The sequence below is a fragment of the Mya arenaria genome, chromosome 1 (assembly GCF_026914265.1).
Source record: "Mya arenaria isolate MELC-2E11 chromosome 1, ASM2691426v1".
NCBI classification, from domain to species: Eukaryota; Metazoa; Mollusca; class Bivalvia; order Myida; family Myidae; genus Mya; species Mya arenaria.
Genome location: NC_069122.1, coordinates 50,095,224 through 50,112,631, shown reverse-complemented (window position 1 = coordinate 50,112,631; position 17,408 = coordinate 50,095,224). Strand labels below are relative to the sequence as shown.

Below are 17,408 nucleotides of genomic sequence, written 5' to 3'. Positions count from 1 at the left end.
CTGGTAAAACTATACCATACTCAGAAAAAGCTTTTTTGTTAAAGCTGCACTCTCAAAGATTGATTGTTTTGACAATTTTTTTTTTTTTGTCATGGAATGAGCCAATTTTGGCATAAATGTCTTGAAACTATAGTGATATAAGACTTCGGACTAAAGAGCAGATCGCAGTATTCATATTTACGTTTGAAAATTGATTTTTTATGTCTAAAAGTGTTTAACGAACACTTTAAAACAATGAAATTTTCGGCAAACTTTATCAAACAATTGGAATCAGTTCTAATGCGAGTTATCTTATATGACTGAATTGAAGGCACTGATGAGCTGATTATAAGACAAAAAACAAAAAAGGTCATAACTGTCAATTTGTGAGAGAGCAGCTTTTAAGCAATATACACACATTTAAAAATTTATAAAATAATGAACAGAAGAGAGTATTTATTTGAAGGTGCATTGCTGAAAATTTAAAGTATACTAAGACCATCTTGTATAACTATTCTGGCCAATAAATCTTTGTTTTAACGTCATTTGGTAATTTGTCAAGTAAATTGGACATTATGGGAAAGATTTATTGGAATTGCCTCATGTGTACAGACAGATTGTGACAAAGTGACTTCAAATTGTCTAAAAAAAGAGCAAAACTTTGGTTCAGTTATTTTTAAAACTGACATCTTATTAGAATATTCCTAAATTTGAAAACATATTAACCTGAGTTGACATATAGTGGCATCTGGGCAGGTGTCATGGTGAACTGTCTCATTCCATCTCTGAGATTGAGTTTTTCATACAGTGAGTATCTTGTGCACCCCCAAAGTATGTGGTCTAGCTAGCTAAATATCTGCTGAGCAGGTATTGAATCTTTGTATGTTGGTATAAACCTAGGTTTTATAGCTGAAGGGTAATGGAAGGAAGCTGCACCTGTCCTTTACCAGTAGCACCATAATAAATCTGCCCTCATGGAGACCTTCATAAAATTATTATTAGAGTATAAATACATACAAACTGTACATGTCTGGCAGTTGAAACCTAATATTACTTCATCAAACACAATTTCTACCATTTTTTTGCCAAATTCATTATGTGTTAAAGTTCTTCATAGCCAAATTCAATCATCAGAGCGGCCGGTCCATTTACCCTTCCCACACTGTTCCTAAATTTCTACAGGGCCCTAGCTAGCTATATATCTAGCTAGCTACCTGTCCTAAATCCTGACATAAATCCTAAAACATGCCTTAATACAAAACAAGTTGGTGTTGTTGTTGATGATTATCAAGCGCATAAACTTAGTCAACATATGGACACCCAATATTGGATGGAATTTAATTTAACTTTATACATTCATCATCATCATGTTAAGCACAATAAGAGGAAGTGAAGTGTCCATGAACCATAACTCTATTTCAGCTAATTACAGAGTTATTGCCCTTTGTTATTTTTTTTTCTTTTCTGGAGCTTCTGGATGGAATTTAATTAAACTTCCATGTACCATACTGGTAAAGCACAATGAGAGAAAGTGCATTGTATGAAAATCATAATTCTGTCTTCACTAATTACAGAGTTATTTCCTTTGTCACTCTTGTGATAGCAGAATTTTGTCCCTCAGCCTAAGTTGAAAACGTTCAATATTTTTAGATTGCCATGTAAGCTTGTGCACTGCACAATATTAAAATACTTTCATTTTCTATGTTTAAAAAAAGACATCCAAAAATGAGCCAAAAAAATTACCCTTTAATAGGGCAGTGTTCCGGGGTATTAATCACATTCAGTGATAGCACTAGTATGCCTTTTATTGCATATTATGGATCTAAGGACATCAAGTTCCTGACGTCAGTTTACAGAGGCATGCTGTGCTGTGTGAGAGCATACCTGTTCAACTATTAATGGCTGGGTCCTGAACAAACAGGATATTGGCATGACCCTGCGACACATACAATGAAAAGCCCTTTGAAATGCTGTGAGGAAAAGTAATTAATCAAGTTTTTCCATGCTCACAATGTGTTTTCATGTTTGATTTCAATTATTAATTACTAGGAATCATTAATATTAAATTCAATAATAAAAAATTGAAAGAGGAGTTAATTTTGAAAATATATGAGAATACAATCAGGAAATACAGGCAAATTAAATTTCATTCTATTATAACTGTTGAAAGCATTATGGTTTGGTTGCAAATGGCTTATTTCTATGTTTAATGTGTACATTCTGAAATAATGATATTCCCCTAATCTTCTTTGCATGAAATCACTGATGACATTCATCTTGTGCAATAAACCGCAAGGATTTGAAGTCATAATGTTTATTTCAATATTTCGCTCTGATTGGATGAGAGTGTCATAATTTAACCAATTGTATACAACATGACAAAAATCTGATTTATTTTAATGTATGTTGTAAATTAATAAACCTTTCTTTAAAGTGACACTCTTTTTAAAAAACCAATATATATACACACATTATTGTATAACAAACATGAGTTTTGACTTATAAACTTTTAACTTCTGACTTAATAATGCTGAAAACGCAAATTTTTTCGTCCCATAAGGTAGAAATATCATGTTTTCTGCACATTTCTTTCAAATTAAACACGGCATCCTTTATAGGAATCATTGTTTTGGACATTAACTCATTGTTTTGGTATATATAAACAATTGTATTTATTGTGATAAATCTTATTTGGGAGTAATAGTGCATCTTTAACAATTAAAATACTCGACTGTAGAAGATTTTATTTACTGTTAATCATGACGAATAATTACATAAAATACAAGAATTGATCAAAAAAAAAAGTTCATGTGTTCATGCTTCGATTGAATGCGCGCGCGTTCGATGGATTTTGTGTGTGCTCCTGCTTACATACTGCATAAATACACGAAACAAAGCAATCAATCCTTAATTGCACATACCAGAATTAGCTATGATGTTGTCTTTTTGAATTTTTTGTAATGTTTAACTTGATTAGTCAGATTTGTTTGAATGATTTAGATAATTATCTTGATATATTAGTCTGAGATTCTAAATTATTTAAATCTAGACACTGAAGTATAATATTGATATTCGAGATAAAACATTATTTTAGTAATTGCATGCATACCATAAAATCAATGTATTGGGACTTCTTTTTGGATACTTTTTGGAAACTTTTAACAATTTTTCTCAACTAGACGCATACTCAGGTGAGAAGTCTTGTTGTCATATTGTAAGACTGCATTGATCGTTATATTCATATAATATGATGCAGGATTTTGTTGCACCTGTTTGTTTAAGTATTTCTCTGGCATGTCACTGCTTTGTACCCATAAATCTTTGCACCAAAAATCGTGAGTTGTTTAACTTTAGGCTATTTTGGCCTTTCAACTGTAATAAATGCATACAATGTAGTTATTTTATGCTAGATCATTGGAAGGATCCAGTGATTATAATCCCTTTGATAATCTGATTTTTTTATGTTTAATGTCTGAGTCAGACTTAACTTTTTACAGGTCAAATGACACCATATAAGGAGTTGATTCCCTTCATTTGAATGACTGGTTTTGATGTGTAAGAAAAATGCTGCCTAAGGCGAAACTGGTATAAAATGTTCAAGAGAGGGAGACATGCAGGCCTGGAAGGGATAGGGATTCCCCCTGATGATTAGATATTACACCCATTTTTGTTAAACATGATAGAAACGAATTAATATTAAACCAGAGCTGATTATTAGTCATTATTATTTATGAAGGTACCATTTTCTACATATATAGATACCTATACAAAGCATGCCACTTTGAGCAATGATTAATGACTGTGAAACACCCATTGAACTATAAGAGTATAGTTTTATTCCTTTGAAGAGAAAAAAACAAACTATCATTCTACTAGGATTGTAATAAGAATTAAGAGTCAGTAATGGCATTGACCTCCTGAGAATGAGCTCATAAAATTACTGCTCATCTTTAATTAATAAGGCAAGGTATTATAATTTATGTTCACAAGGTCTTACAAGCCGTTTGTGATGAATGGGCTGTAACTTTATATAATCAAAAGAACCGAAGTATCTGGAAATGAGAAATTGTTTTAAGATGTAAATTCATTCCAGAATATTGCTTGATGAATTCAGTGCTCCATGGGTTATTGACTCCCGAACCGGAGAACAAATGAAACAAGCAGTGTTGTTGGCAGTAAGCATTATTTTACCTGTGCTGAGTGTAATGAAAACCCAGCCCAACCATTCGTCAGACAGTTCCTATTATTTTCAAGGCATGCTCATGTGTCAGGGTTGGTGTTTTCTAAGGTGTAAATTACATGTTTCTGAAATGGTGCTTAGTATAAAATGATGAAGTAGGGCTGTACAGTTCCTTGCCCTTGCTGTTAAAATTCATTGGTGTCTCTTGAAACATGTTGTACATGTACATTTTGGCATTTTTGATACTCAATTTACTTGATTGTATATGCACATTTACAGCAATTAAAAATTGTCAGATAATTAAATGACCTTATTATGATCAAAATCTTACAGTAAATGTTTGAAATGCATCCTATTTTATCCACTATAAGTGTTATACAATAACAATACTTACATGTGTATGACATGCAAGTATTGTTATTGTCTTCATACATAGTTATGTAGAGCTTGATCATCTTTGGCTCATAACTATGTTTGTGCAGCAAGTGAAAGATTACAGAAAATAAATCATTGCCTACACCCTCTGGTACAAAAGAATTCCACAGAATAAAGTGCCAATGTGCCATTTGTTGGTAATTCTTGGTGCTCTATTGGAAATTTCCCCTCCAGTCAATGTGCCACACTGTCTCCTAGATCAGTAGGCAGTGAATAGATTATTACACTCACTCTTCTAAAATAGCAGTGAATAAGTTTGCTGGCAGGTAACTGAGGTGAGAGCTACATGGGAAAACACTGTGTGTGTGTGCTTTACAATGAGAACAACTGACTTTGAAAATTATCTTCACTGCTCTGGGATTTATCTGTGTATGTGATATTTTAATTTCTTTCTTTGTTGTTTCAGTGTTTATTTTTGTGGTATGTTTACTTAGTTTATTTAAATTTATTTTGTGCATTGGGATAATAATACTGAAATAGGAAAATATGATACAGTATCATGATAAGTGTTTATCATTCAGTCAAAGGAGATGTTCTTTTGAAGGGGAGAATTTTTAGAGTGGATATGATATGAATTATCTTTAATACTCTACTCAGTGAGTTTTTAATGTGAACTTTTATTGCATTATTTGTTCAAATGTTAAGTAATTTGTATTTTTTATGTTTATTTCTGAAACACAGGTCAACTGAGTTTAAATATCAAACAGGTATATAGATAGTGAAAAGGAATATAATTGTGTTCATTACAGAATTTAGGATGCAAAACAGGACAGTAATAATAACAGGGTATGATTTTTTATCAGTTACAAATTACTGGTCTATCCTTTTAATTTGAAACTAAGTAATGTTTAAACATAAAACATATCGTAAAACATCCATGTCTGGTAAAATGCCTTGTGATCAGATATTCAGTATAATTAGATTATAATGAGTATTAAATTGATAGGGAATAATTTGAATAAGTGTAATTAAATGGTTGAAAAACGTATTAAAGAATATGATTTGTCATTACATAAGTTCACTGTTATGCAGGCCAATTGCTGTCATCTTGTTTCAAAGATAATGTTTCTATAAGAAATGTGCATTAATGGAAAATAATTCGCAAATTTTGTAACTATTACCCCATTAAGGCGCAGGCCTCAGTGCCTTAAAACATTAATAATAAGCATTTCAAAGATAAACAATTCAAATTATATGTATTTAACTTTATTTGAAAATTATTAAATTAATAATGAAACCTGTTATTTTTGTGTTTCTCATGCGTTATTTTTGGGTATAACGTAAATATTTTCTCAGAAGTTACCTGAGCTTACCGGTACTTGTTCAGTCATAATTAAAACAACTGATGGTAATCGGATTATGTATAATGCTTTCTTAAAGGGCTTATTTCATGTTTTGTGAAATGCACTTTTCACAGAAAAAAATGCAAATAAAATGTGGCAAATAATTAGGAGTGTTAAAACTAAGATACTCAGATGAATGCATGCAGGAACCTTTCAACAAATATATATATATATATATATATATATATATATATATATATATATATATATATATATATATATATTCAAACATTGTCTTTGAAGCCTATGACTTTGGAAAATGTTTGTAACCCTATTCAACAAAAGCTGTTTGTGATTTGTTCATTGACATAATTACATGATGATACCAATGTCTATTCAATAAAGGTTAAAATATCTGTCAGCTTATTATGCAAACTTGTGGGCGAGTGGTTCTGGTAACAGTTTTCTATTCTTTTCTTGACTGTACTGTGTGGGTTCCCTCACCACTACAACCACGTTTTTTTATACTTCAATTAAAAAAAAAATCCGCAATTTTGATATCGAAAGACTAAAATAATGATAATATAAGTATTTCCAGATACATTACCAGGAGAACTGTTTTTTTGTGCCAAAACATGATCAAGTCCATTTAAGAATGATGTTGTATGCTGCTTCTTTAAGCTCATTAAGTTATAGTGATAAATGATATATGTAAGTTATAGAGTGCTGATATAATGTGCTGAAAAACTCCTACAATAAACTGGAAATTCAAACAAATGTTGGGTGAATGATACTTCAGGTAAATAGGCAAAAACACTGTGTTTTATTGAGGTTAGGTTTTTGGAACGTTTCAGATGAATGAAGGATCAAAGGGTTTGGGGGTTTTTTTGGCTTCTGATCTTAAAAGCCATTATGATGAATGAAATATTTGGGTAAAAATGATAATATTTTCTCTTTATTTCACTAATAGATTACAATTTAATTATGAAAGATCTTGTTTTTTCTTAAACTCTATTTAGGTGCTTCATACCTTGAAATTAATAACTATATTTATGAAATAAAAACCTTGATTTGAAATGCTATTAAAACATCTTTATAATTTATAGACAGAATCTCGACACTCAATTTTAAGAATAGGAGAAAACAATAATTATATCGTTGTTATGTCACATATGTGGTTTCTTATTAAGACAGATGATCAGTCTTCCCGAAATGTGCCAGTCTGCCGGACATGTCTGGCAAATTTTGTATGGGTCCAGCAGCTCTTTCGTAAATGACGGTCCGGATGACCAACATATTTTAAAACGACTAAATAGCGAAAAGGAACATAAAAGCGAAATGTCTGTAAAAACTGTTCGCTGATTATTTGCCTTAGCGATAAGTTAGTCAATCCCACTTTGATATTTTACATCACATAACATCGCCAAAAATTGGCCTTTTCCAATATGGAATAATGATGTTGATTTCCAGAGATAAACAAGTAAATACGATGCAGCCTTAACGGCATTTAATTACATCTGTTTTGATTGGTTCTTGGTTTGCAACCAGGGACAATCAAAATCATCAGCACTCAATATGCTTCAGCATCTGTGTCAAAATGGCGGCGGTTGGTGGAATTACCAGAAAACTGGAAAACACCTAAATGCCAGCGATGTTAATTTGACATTATTTTTTGCGAGACTAAGTGTTTATTTTTACTAGTTGACATGTCTGTGTAGTGTGTAAATGTATTTTTGACAATGAAATCAGGAAAGCATAAAAACCAGTTGATATTCATTTTTTTATTCTTTTTGTATAGTTTTTAATGACATGTTTGGTCGGAAAGGCAAATATTTTCTCGGAACGGAGAAAACTTCCAACGTGCCTGTCCGGTGGCCAAGCAGAATTTTTACAATTTCGGAAAGGCTGGATGATTGTTTTTTGTTTTTCAATTCTGAAGGAAAACTGTTTTTAGATAATATTTCAGAAAAAGAACATATCACAAGAAAAAAAGTGCTTTACAAAATTAATGATCTACATTTTTATTAGAACACACAATCCATGAACGAAAATATGCTATGCAAATGATTTTCATTTTCATTAATTAAAAGGAAAAACATGACTTTTTGAACATAATTAAATTGAAAGAACATATTCTACACAAATGTAGCTGCCATTCTGTACGATTGGATTGTGCAAAGTCATGCTCACTCTGTCTGATACATCATCATATGAAGAATTTTGATGAAATAATTAAGAAAAAAAAGTTAGATATTTTGTGAGAACCAAATTGGATTTTTTTCTTGCAAAATCAAATATAATCATCTTCCCAAATTTTGTAAAAGATATTAATAATTAATCAGAAATATATTAATAATGAAAAACAATCCTTAATAATTTTCGTTACCTGAGCTCTTTCAGATAATATGGCACCTGCAATGTCCCTAGGAATTGTAAATTAATCATGTTATTTACTAAAAGAATAAAGTAATGAGAAACAAAACTGTAACGGTCTCCTTAGTAACAATTCCAGCTCTCAGGCAGTTCTAAATTCAATTACATAAGGTATGCGTTTTAACCTGTAATGGGATATTTAATTAGCTGCTGAAGCTCAGGTGCTTTGAGGGATTTTATTCTGAAGAATAATCTCTCTAAAACTCTTCTTGTCTGTTACACAAAATATATCAGTGTTGTACAATGTTTTCTGGAATTCGGAAACTCTGTTGAATAAATCTTGTTTCTTTGTATACAAACAGTTGTGCTGTGTTTAGGTAAATATTTTGATACCTGTTGAAATATGGAATAATGTGTGTTGTACCTAGATATAAAATGTATGGTATTTACCTGATATAACTATTGTTTTAAAAGTCCCTATTTGTGTTTCATCTGATTACTATTATTAAAACCCCATTCAAGCTACAATTTTATTTTTCTGGAATGTAAAATATTTTTAAAAAAAATTGTTTGAAATTATAGTTTACATTCTGGAAATTAAATGTAACAAAGAAAGATTAGGTAAAAACACGGCCCATTTCCCCGGCTATCCCTGGTATACCCCCGGACCTGGGGGGGCCGTGGTTACAATTGACTGCATGTGCATAAGTGACTTCATTGACTTACTCACAGCGCCTGATTGGGGACATTTAATACTGAATTGAATCAAAGATATGAACGATTTTCATAATTGCAGCTGAATTGTCAACATTTGAATGAATGAACTATATTGTAACTTAAACAGCAAATCTATATAACATTTTTGTTGAAAACTGTTGTCCACTTGGGTAATTAGAAGGCCTAATTCATCCTTTTATTAATAATGTTTTCATTTCTGAATATCAGCCAATGAACTTGTCAAGCTGAGATTGTAAATGTGGTTTTGATGCTGTGCAAGGGTTTATGATCTTTACTTTGTTAATATGTATATAGAACAAGATTGCCTTCCATATGTTTTTAAAGAAATAATAGGTTTTGACTTGATTATGATTTTAAAATGAATCTGTAATCATCATTTTGACAGTATTTATATTACAAGGTAGACAGCTTTATATGGTTTTAAAATAATTATACTGGAAAGAAATGTATTTTCTAACTGTCAGGCCTGTTTAAAAATAGAATTTTCTGAGCAAATTTAAATATTCATGTATATATGAACCACATTTCAGATTAAAATATAAAGCAACATAATTTAACAATTTAGATACTAACTTTATTACTTTCAACCATTTTAAAGCTCATATTAAAATATTAGCTTTAGTTTACATTTATGCAAAACATTTTGATCAAAAACCAAAACCTCGGTAATTTTTTATGTTATGCGTACCACGGGAGACACATACATGTAGGGATTATGTTGAACGGCGTCCGCTACATTCACAGTGCACAAAGGACTGTTTCTGATCTCAAAACAAATAACTGCATTTATATCAAATCTTTACCAAACTGTGTCATAGTGTTAATATTAGCACCACATATTGACTGTCTTTTAAATCAACTGCCAAATTGCACTATCAATTCCAGAGTTATGGCCCTTAAATTGTCAAAACTTTTCTATGGCAGTAGGGGTTTTCCAGTAAATAACTTGAATTCCGTTCATCCATATGGACATCAAACATTATGAAAGAAAGAATAGGTGAAGAACTTGCTTAGGATTCCTTTAGGGTCCATTCTATAAAAGGTCAAGGTCAGCGATGTTACATATAGAAATCAAAAATAGAAAAACAGTTGGTACTGAATAACTTTAGTTTGGGCTGACATATTGCAAACTGGTATATAAAAATAGTTTATGGAGACCTTTCATGGGATTGCATTTGGAGCTCTTAGCGTCAAGGTCAAGGTCACTGTTACTAAAATTAAAAAATGTTCAGGACTGAACGAAATTTAATTTAGTTAGGGTTGACAAATAATAATAACCTAACTTGTTATATAGGAGGAGTTTATGGAGAGCTTTCATTAGATTGCGTTTGGGACCCCTAAGGTCAAGGGTTACTGTTACATAAAGTCGAAAAATTGTTGGTTCTAAATGACATTAGTTAGTGTTGGCATATTGTGACCAAACTTGGTATAAAGGAAGAGTTTTTGGAGACCTTTCGTGGGATTGCATTTGGGGCCCCTAGGGTCAAGGTTACTGTTACTCAATATAGAAAAACATAGAAAAACAGTTGAAACTAAATCTAACAACGAAGGCTGAAGACTACTAATCAGTCAATCATTGAAAACCTGGCTTTGTCACTTGGGGTGTTAATCTTGTAATTATTTGGCTTGGTAAAACTGTCTATATGACTTGACCAAATGAATCTTCTATTAAAGTATTAAATGTGTTTATGTAGACGACAGAAATAACATATTTCACTAAAAATTCCTTTTCATTAAAAAAAACGATTTTCTTGTACCTGGTAATATTTGATTAAAGGAAAATTATATATAATGCGAATGTTTCTGGGTTAACATTAATATATGAAAGACAATAATTGGAAGAGTTATTGCCATATTAACATTTCACCTTTCAATTATCACCGAATGTCTTTTAGAATACATTCTCAATTTTCTCGTAAATTATATTAGTTTTCTCATTTATTGTGATGATATTTAAATGAAAACATACGTTGTTTAGGATTTAATGAGTTGAAAGGTATGGATTTTATAGGAATTTTGTCTACTGATTTTGAGAAATAGAAAAGAACTTTATGCTACAACTTTCATATAATGTTGAAGATTTATTGCAATTTAATTACATAGAGATAATATTCTGTAACAAAGGTAATCTTTGTGGTAGGAGAATTATTATCCCACTAATTTTCTTTATGGTTTATCAGTTTAAATAACAAAGAATTATAGAAGAACTTCTTTTCAAGAATTATCATAATACAATCATGATTTCAATTCTAGATTGAGAAGTTTTTATATTTTCCTATTTTCAAATGATGTTTTGTATTTATTTTATTTTCATATGAATAAAATATGTGTATGTATGATCAAAGCACTGAAGGGCTGGGAGAACAGAATTGCGTGTTTACTATAATAATAGGTAACATAATGCAGTAGCTGGTGTAAAGAAATTGAACTGCATGCAGTCTGATTCCTACTAACTGTGCATCCCTGGGACCCACATTTTTTGGCCTTTTCTGAATGTGTTAAACTTGGGATCCTGGGTCCATATTCAGTAACGTCCTGAGTCTAAAGTAACTTAAATATGGTCTGATTTCAAATATTTTCAACAATTTGTACCTTTATTGCATATCAATTTTACAATGTAATAAAAAAAAAAATGGTTTTGAGTCTGGATCATAAAATTTCAAGACTTGAGTGAATATTGGCCGGGTACCTCTAGATGTAAGTTTCAAGGTTACAAACACTATACTCAACATTTAATTTTCTGCTTATATCTTCATCTCAAAATGTATTCATTCTATTTTCAGATTCCATCGATGTGCTTATAGACGCTTGACTGAGCAAGGTGAGATACACTGTGACCAAGTCATGTGATTTTAATGTTACTAACATTCTGCCTTGCGACCGACCTTGCGGCAGCGTGAATATCTTTCTGTAAACACTTCATTTTTATTCTGTTGCAAACAAAAATTGGCGCAAAGCTGCTTAAACTGGTTAAGTTCATAAAAGAGGACTTGATTTCTGTATGACTTTTCACACAATGTCGGAAAGCAGTGAGAAAATGTCGGACCATAGTGAAAGTGGAAGTGACAATGGGCATACTAATGACATTTGCCGCGATTTTCTGCGTAATGTCTGCAGGCGTGGGAAGCGGTGTAAATATCGTCACCCCGGTGAACCAGAAACAGCTGAATTTAAAAAGATCTCCGAATACACATTCTGTCACGACTTTCAGAATAATGGATGCCGGCGGAGTAATTGTAAATTCCTGCACTGTACTCGAGAGGAGGAAGATCACGCTCGATTAACTGGTGAGTTGCCGTCTCGCGTTCAGCCAGCTGCGGCACTCGGCATCGGTGTGAATCATGCTGAAATGGTTGCAAAGGGTGGTGTTCCTATATGTAAGGATAATTTGAAAGGTGACTGTCATAGGGGAAACCAGTGTAAATATCGTCACATATCAAGCTCGGAGTATGAATTCTTACAGAGAAAGTCTGAGGGACGTAATAATGAAACTGTTCAGTAAGGAGCCTCGTTTTGATCGGTTCGAGTTTGAGCAAGAAGTTAGTATCAAGCGTAGAAGACTTGATCCAGAATTCGCTAATGACGGATTTAGATCGTTCGAAAATCGCTACCCTCCTTTATCACCAAATTCTAAACCGCTCAGTTATCAGTTATTAGAAGATGAGAATTCAATGTTGCGGAAAAAAGTCGACGAACTTAAAAAACAGGTTGCAGACTTAACAGCAACAAACGAAGTGCTCTTGGAACAAAACGCCCGATATCGAGTGAGTAAAACAAACATTTTACAGACTCTTAACTCGGCAGGTGTGCATGCCGCAATTCAAGCTTCCTCACTTAACCATCTTAATACCAGTCTCGCTCAGCAAATTGCGCTAAGCAATGACTTAACGACAATAACGCAGCAACATCAGCAACAGGCACTACAGCAGCGAATGGTTCGCGAAGCTGCGTTAGCGGCAGTGCCTGGGGGACAATGCAGCATTGCAGCTCAACAGACTTTAAATACAGCAACGCTGTCAATGAATCCGCCCACAATCGTTCCTGTCTCACTACCGCAGACGATGTCGGGCCTCCAGCCATCAAATAATCAAAGTCTCGCTCAGACTATTGAACTTAATGGGTCTCTGGTTTCCTACCCGATTGTCTCCCAGGGGATGCGAATGAGTGCTAGCAGTCTTGCTCACTGACAGTGACTGATACCCCCGTCCCCTGCTTCTTTATAGTGTGAGTATCGTTTGTGCTTTAAGTGGTTCAATAGCTTCACGGGACCTGGAGATATTTTGCTTTAGCCAATTGATATAAATCAAATTAAGTCACTCTGCAATTTAGGATTTTTTTTAACATAAAAATATATTGAATCCATTTCCAAACATAATTTTAGTTATCTAGGTATGTCACAGTTTGACACTGTTTTCTCCTGTTTGGTTTAATGGTTATGAATATAAAAGATCAGGGTGGTTCAGGGTCATGGGAAGTAATTTATAAATAGGAATATCTTGACAGTTTTGATAGGTCTGTTTTTATTTCTAATATTAATTCAAATTATTTTTCAACACTACAGTTAGTTATTATTAAGGTCTCCAAAAATTGAAAAAAATATCATAAACTTAATTATACTATAATAGAAGATAATCAGGAGGGCAGCTGTTTACAGTCAATTGTAACCACGCCCCCCCCCCCCCCAGGTCCGGGGGTATACCGGGGATAGCAGGGGAAATGGGCCGTGTTTTTACCTTTCAGATGGCCCCACAGTGCTGGGTGAAGGCGGTGGTTTTGTCTTCGCACAAAATATAGCCGGGATTGGGCCTTACCTAGGATCCCTGGAATGTGGGGGCATGTGGCGGGTATTTTACCATCAGTTCGTCCCCGCAGGGCAGGGATTTTACCCGGGGTTGGCTGGACCAAAAGTCAAAGTCCCCGCTATTCCCTGGACCTGGTGGGGCCGTGGTTACATTTGACTGGTGCATAAGTTGTGCAGGACATTTCTGTAAAGGGGGAGAGGGGTTTTATAATGTGTTTTCTTTAATACTTTTAGAAGAGTTTTTAAGCTTTAAAAGGCACATTTTTTGAAAATCATGTGCAGGCCCTGAGCTGCCATGATTACATTCTCAAGTCAGGGTCTAGGCTCAGACTTAGAAAAATATTTAAAAAAATAGTATTTTCATTTTGTTTCACATAATTGAGAAATTTAAAATAGCATTTAATCATTAAATTTATCATCAATACTCAACTAAAAGGAATGTTTAACAATGAAATGAAGATTTGCAGATTTGCCACTTAAGGCTGTTTGTAATCACTCGCTCGAGGCCTAGTGTTGAATGATCCATTTAAATGTTGTCCATGATGACTCTGAAACAATTCAACAACTGAAAGTGAGCCTTCGTGTCTCCAGAATGAAGACAAATCTTGAACAATTTTCCTCATAAATTCTGTAAGAAGTAATACATCAGATTCTGTTCATAATTAAATTTCACAACACAGTTTGACACAGTGATTTTGTTTTTATAAATGTTCTTTTCCTTGCCCTGAAAGAAACAATTTATCACAGTCATAATTGTCTGTTTTAGCATCTTTGAAAGCGGAGTTTGTTAATGTAGAAAAAAACAAATTTTGATGAAAATGGCTGAGAAACTTGTGAAATGATGATATTGAAATTACTTGTCAGTTGGATTGTAAAAGCTTTATTTATTGAAGTCATTGTTTAAGATTATCTAATGCTTAACAAAATGTCATCTTTTGTCTGTAATAATTGAATTCTTTTAAGGCCATGTCACTAAAATATGTAGTAATAGGATAATTTAATTTCTCTGAATACAATTTAATATCTTAGTAAGAAACTGTAAACGCAACATCTCGAAAAACTTTAATGAAGAAAGTTGGTGTCGTTCAAAGCTGATCATATTTGGACAAAATTGGTGATGGCACAGAGATATTTCAAAAAAAATTTTCAAAGAATGCCTTACATTTTAACGATCATCTTGATCAGTCTATGTTGACTGGGTGTTTTTTAATTTTATTGAACGTAGAAAGTGTCAATTCTGGTTAACTCCCGTCTTATACTCTCCATATTCTCTAGGTTTTAATGACACTTTTCTTATCTTTAAAAAGCCCTATTAGCTGACAGGAGCAGAAAAAAATGGGTACAGCACTCAAGATAAACAAGTGAAAAAAAAAAGCTTTTGCTTTATGCACCAGTCAATTGTAACCAAGGCCCCCCAGGTCCTGCATGGGGTTTACCGAGGATAGCCATGTTTTTACCTTCCACGTGGCCCTGCTGTGCCAGGTGAATGCGGTGGTTTTGTCTTCACGACAAAAATAGCGGGGGATGGGCCTTACCTATGGTCCCTGACGTGCGGGGGCATTTGGCGGGGATTTTACCAGCAGTTCATCTCCGCAGGAAGGGGATTTTCCCGGGCTTGGCTGAACAAAAAGTCAAAGTCCCTGCTATTCCCCGAGCCTGGGTGGGGGGGCGAAGTTACAATTGACTGGTGCATTATGGATAAGATATAATCCTTTTATAGTTTACTTGAATGCTTGAATGACAACCATCTTATCCGAAACAAACCATTTTTTTCTCTTTCCTTATGTGCATAACAAATTCTGTTTATTTGCATATTACTCAGACATTTAAAATTATTCTTGAAAACTAATTGCAAAGTTCATCAAAATGGACAAAGATATAAATAATTTACCTAATATGCATATTCATTAGAATCTTCTGTCACAACTTTATGGAAATTATTGGCCGAACATGAAATACGACAATTACACTGATTTCTGTATGAATAAAAATGATTGATGACTAAGTGGTTGGTCAGGTTACGACCTCTCCTGATAATTATTGATGATATGTTAATAATTACACTCAGGTACGTGAATATCATTAAGATTTTCTTTTAATGTTTTTAGATGTTTAAATCAAAATACAAGAATTTGTGTATATATATGTAATTATGGAAAAAGTGTCATTTAGATAGATGCTGATCGACATTTAGAAGTCTAGTGAAATCAAAAATTGATTGGACTCAACTTTGTTTTTCGATTTTTTAAAAGATGAAACACTAATTGAAATTTTACTATCATAAAAGGGAAATGACTCAGGGCCCACAACTCTGGCTAACAATGAATATTGTTGTTGTAGTCAATGATGATCCTTGAGCACTTTTAAGTTTGAGTCTTTTTAAAGCATATAATTATGTTGAGTGTGTATGATATTATGTAGACATTAGAAATACAACTGAATTCAAACTTGCCCGGTGTTGCATGCTGCTTAAATAATTTTGTAAAAAGCAAACTAGATCTATATCTATAAATTCTCATAAGTGCAATTGAGGTATACGGTAATCCAAACTGAAGAGGTTCTTTTTTGGTGTTCATGTTTTTAATTTATCTTTTATCACTAAATGCTCTTTGATTGTTTAACAATTATTTTAGCTTTAAAGGAATTTTAAGTGGGTCTGTGTCGGGAAGGTTACTTTAACTGCTATTTAAAAGTGTGTATCATGGTGCAGTATAATCATATGGATTTTTTAAAACACAAATATTTTAAATTGTCTTATAATTATTTTTAAATCTGAATATGAATTGTTGTAATGGATGAGATCATTTCACAGTGTGATATATGTAATGATGCTCATACTCTGAAATGTTCTAACTTTAAAAACTCTTTCAAGAAGAAGCCATCTTGCATAAGCCTTAAGGCAACTTTTTAAAATAAATAGAACAGAGAAGTCATATTATATTGCGCCAAAACTAAATAACAGCTTTTTAAATGTTATGTATGTTAAATTGAAAAGTGTTTTTTCCCAATCTGTACATAAATAAAAGATGTCTGTGCTAATTTTCAGTTCAAGTATTTTGTCATTTTTTACTGGTATCATTACTGTAACTCGATCATGATAAATAATGTATGCTTGGTATAACGCTACCATTTAATATGGAGACAAATATCATTTTATACTGATGATGTGATTAGTGGTCTTGTTTACTTGTTATAGGTTGGCTTGACATTAGTTATATTACTCGACATATGATACCAAGTGTAGGTTGACATGTTTTAACTTATTAACTGTATAACATCAACTTTTTTTATTTTGTCAATTATTAAAATAGTTGAACACACAGTGTGGAGTTTATTGTAAATGAGGTGCACATAGCCTGTTTTACCTTATTTCTCGGCAAAAAAAAAATCAACATATCCAGGTAAATAAATGGACAAGTGGGAAAAAAGTCAACATGTCATGTTTCATCTCGTCATGTCAGCATAAAATATGTTGACAAGATTCTTAGAAGTAAAATAACATCACCAGTATTCTATCTACACTTCCACAATTATACACAAAAAAACTCTGGTGGGGGGGGGGATTGACTGGGAAAGGGAAAAATAATAGTATGCATAAAAATTTATGGACATTAATTCC

General features: G+C 32.8%; 1 pseudogene; it reads left to right on the top strand.

Moving 5' to 3' along the window:
- Positions 1–17,408, top strand: part of LOC128229895 (zinc finger CCCH domain-containing protein 10-like) — a 181,524-nt pseudogene that overhangs the window by 152,587 nt on the left and 11,529 nt on the right.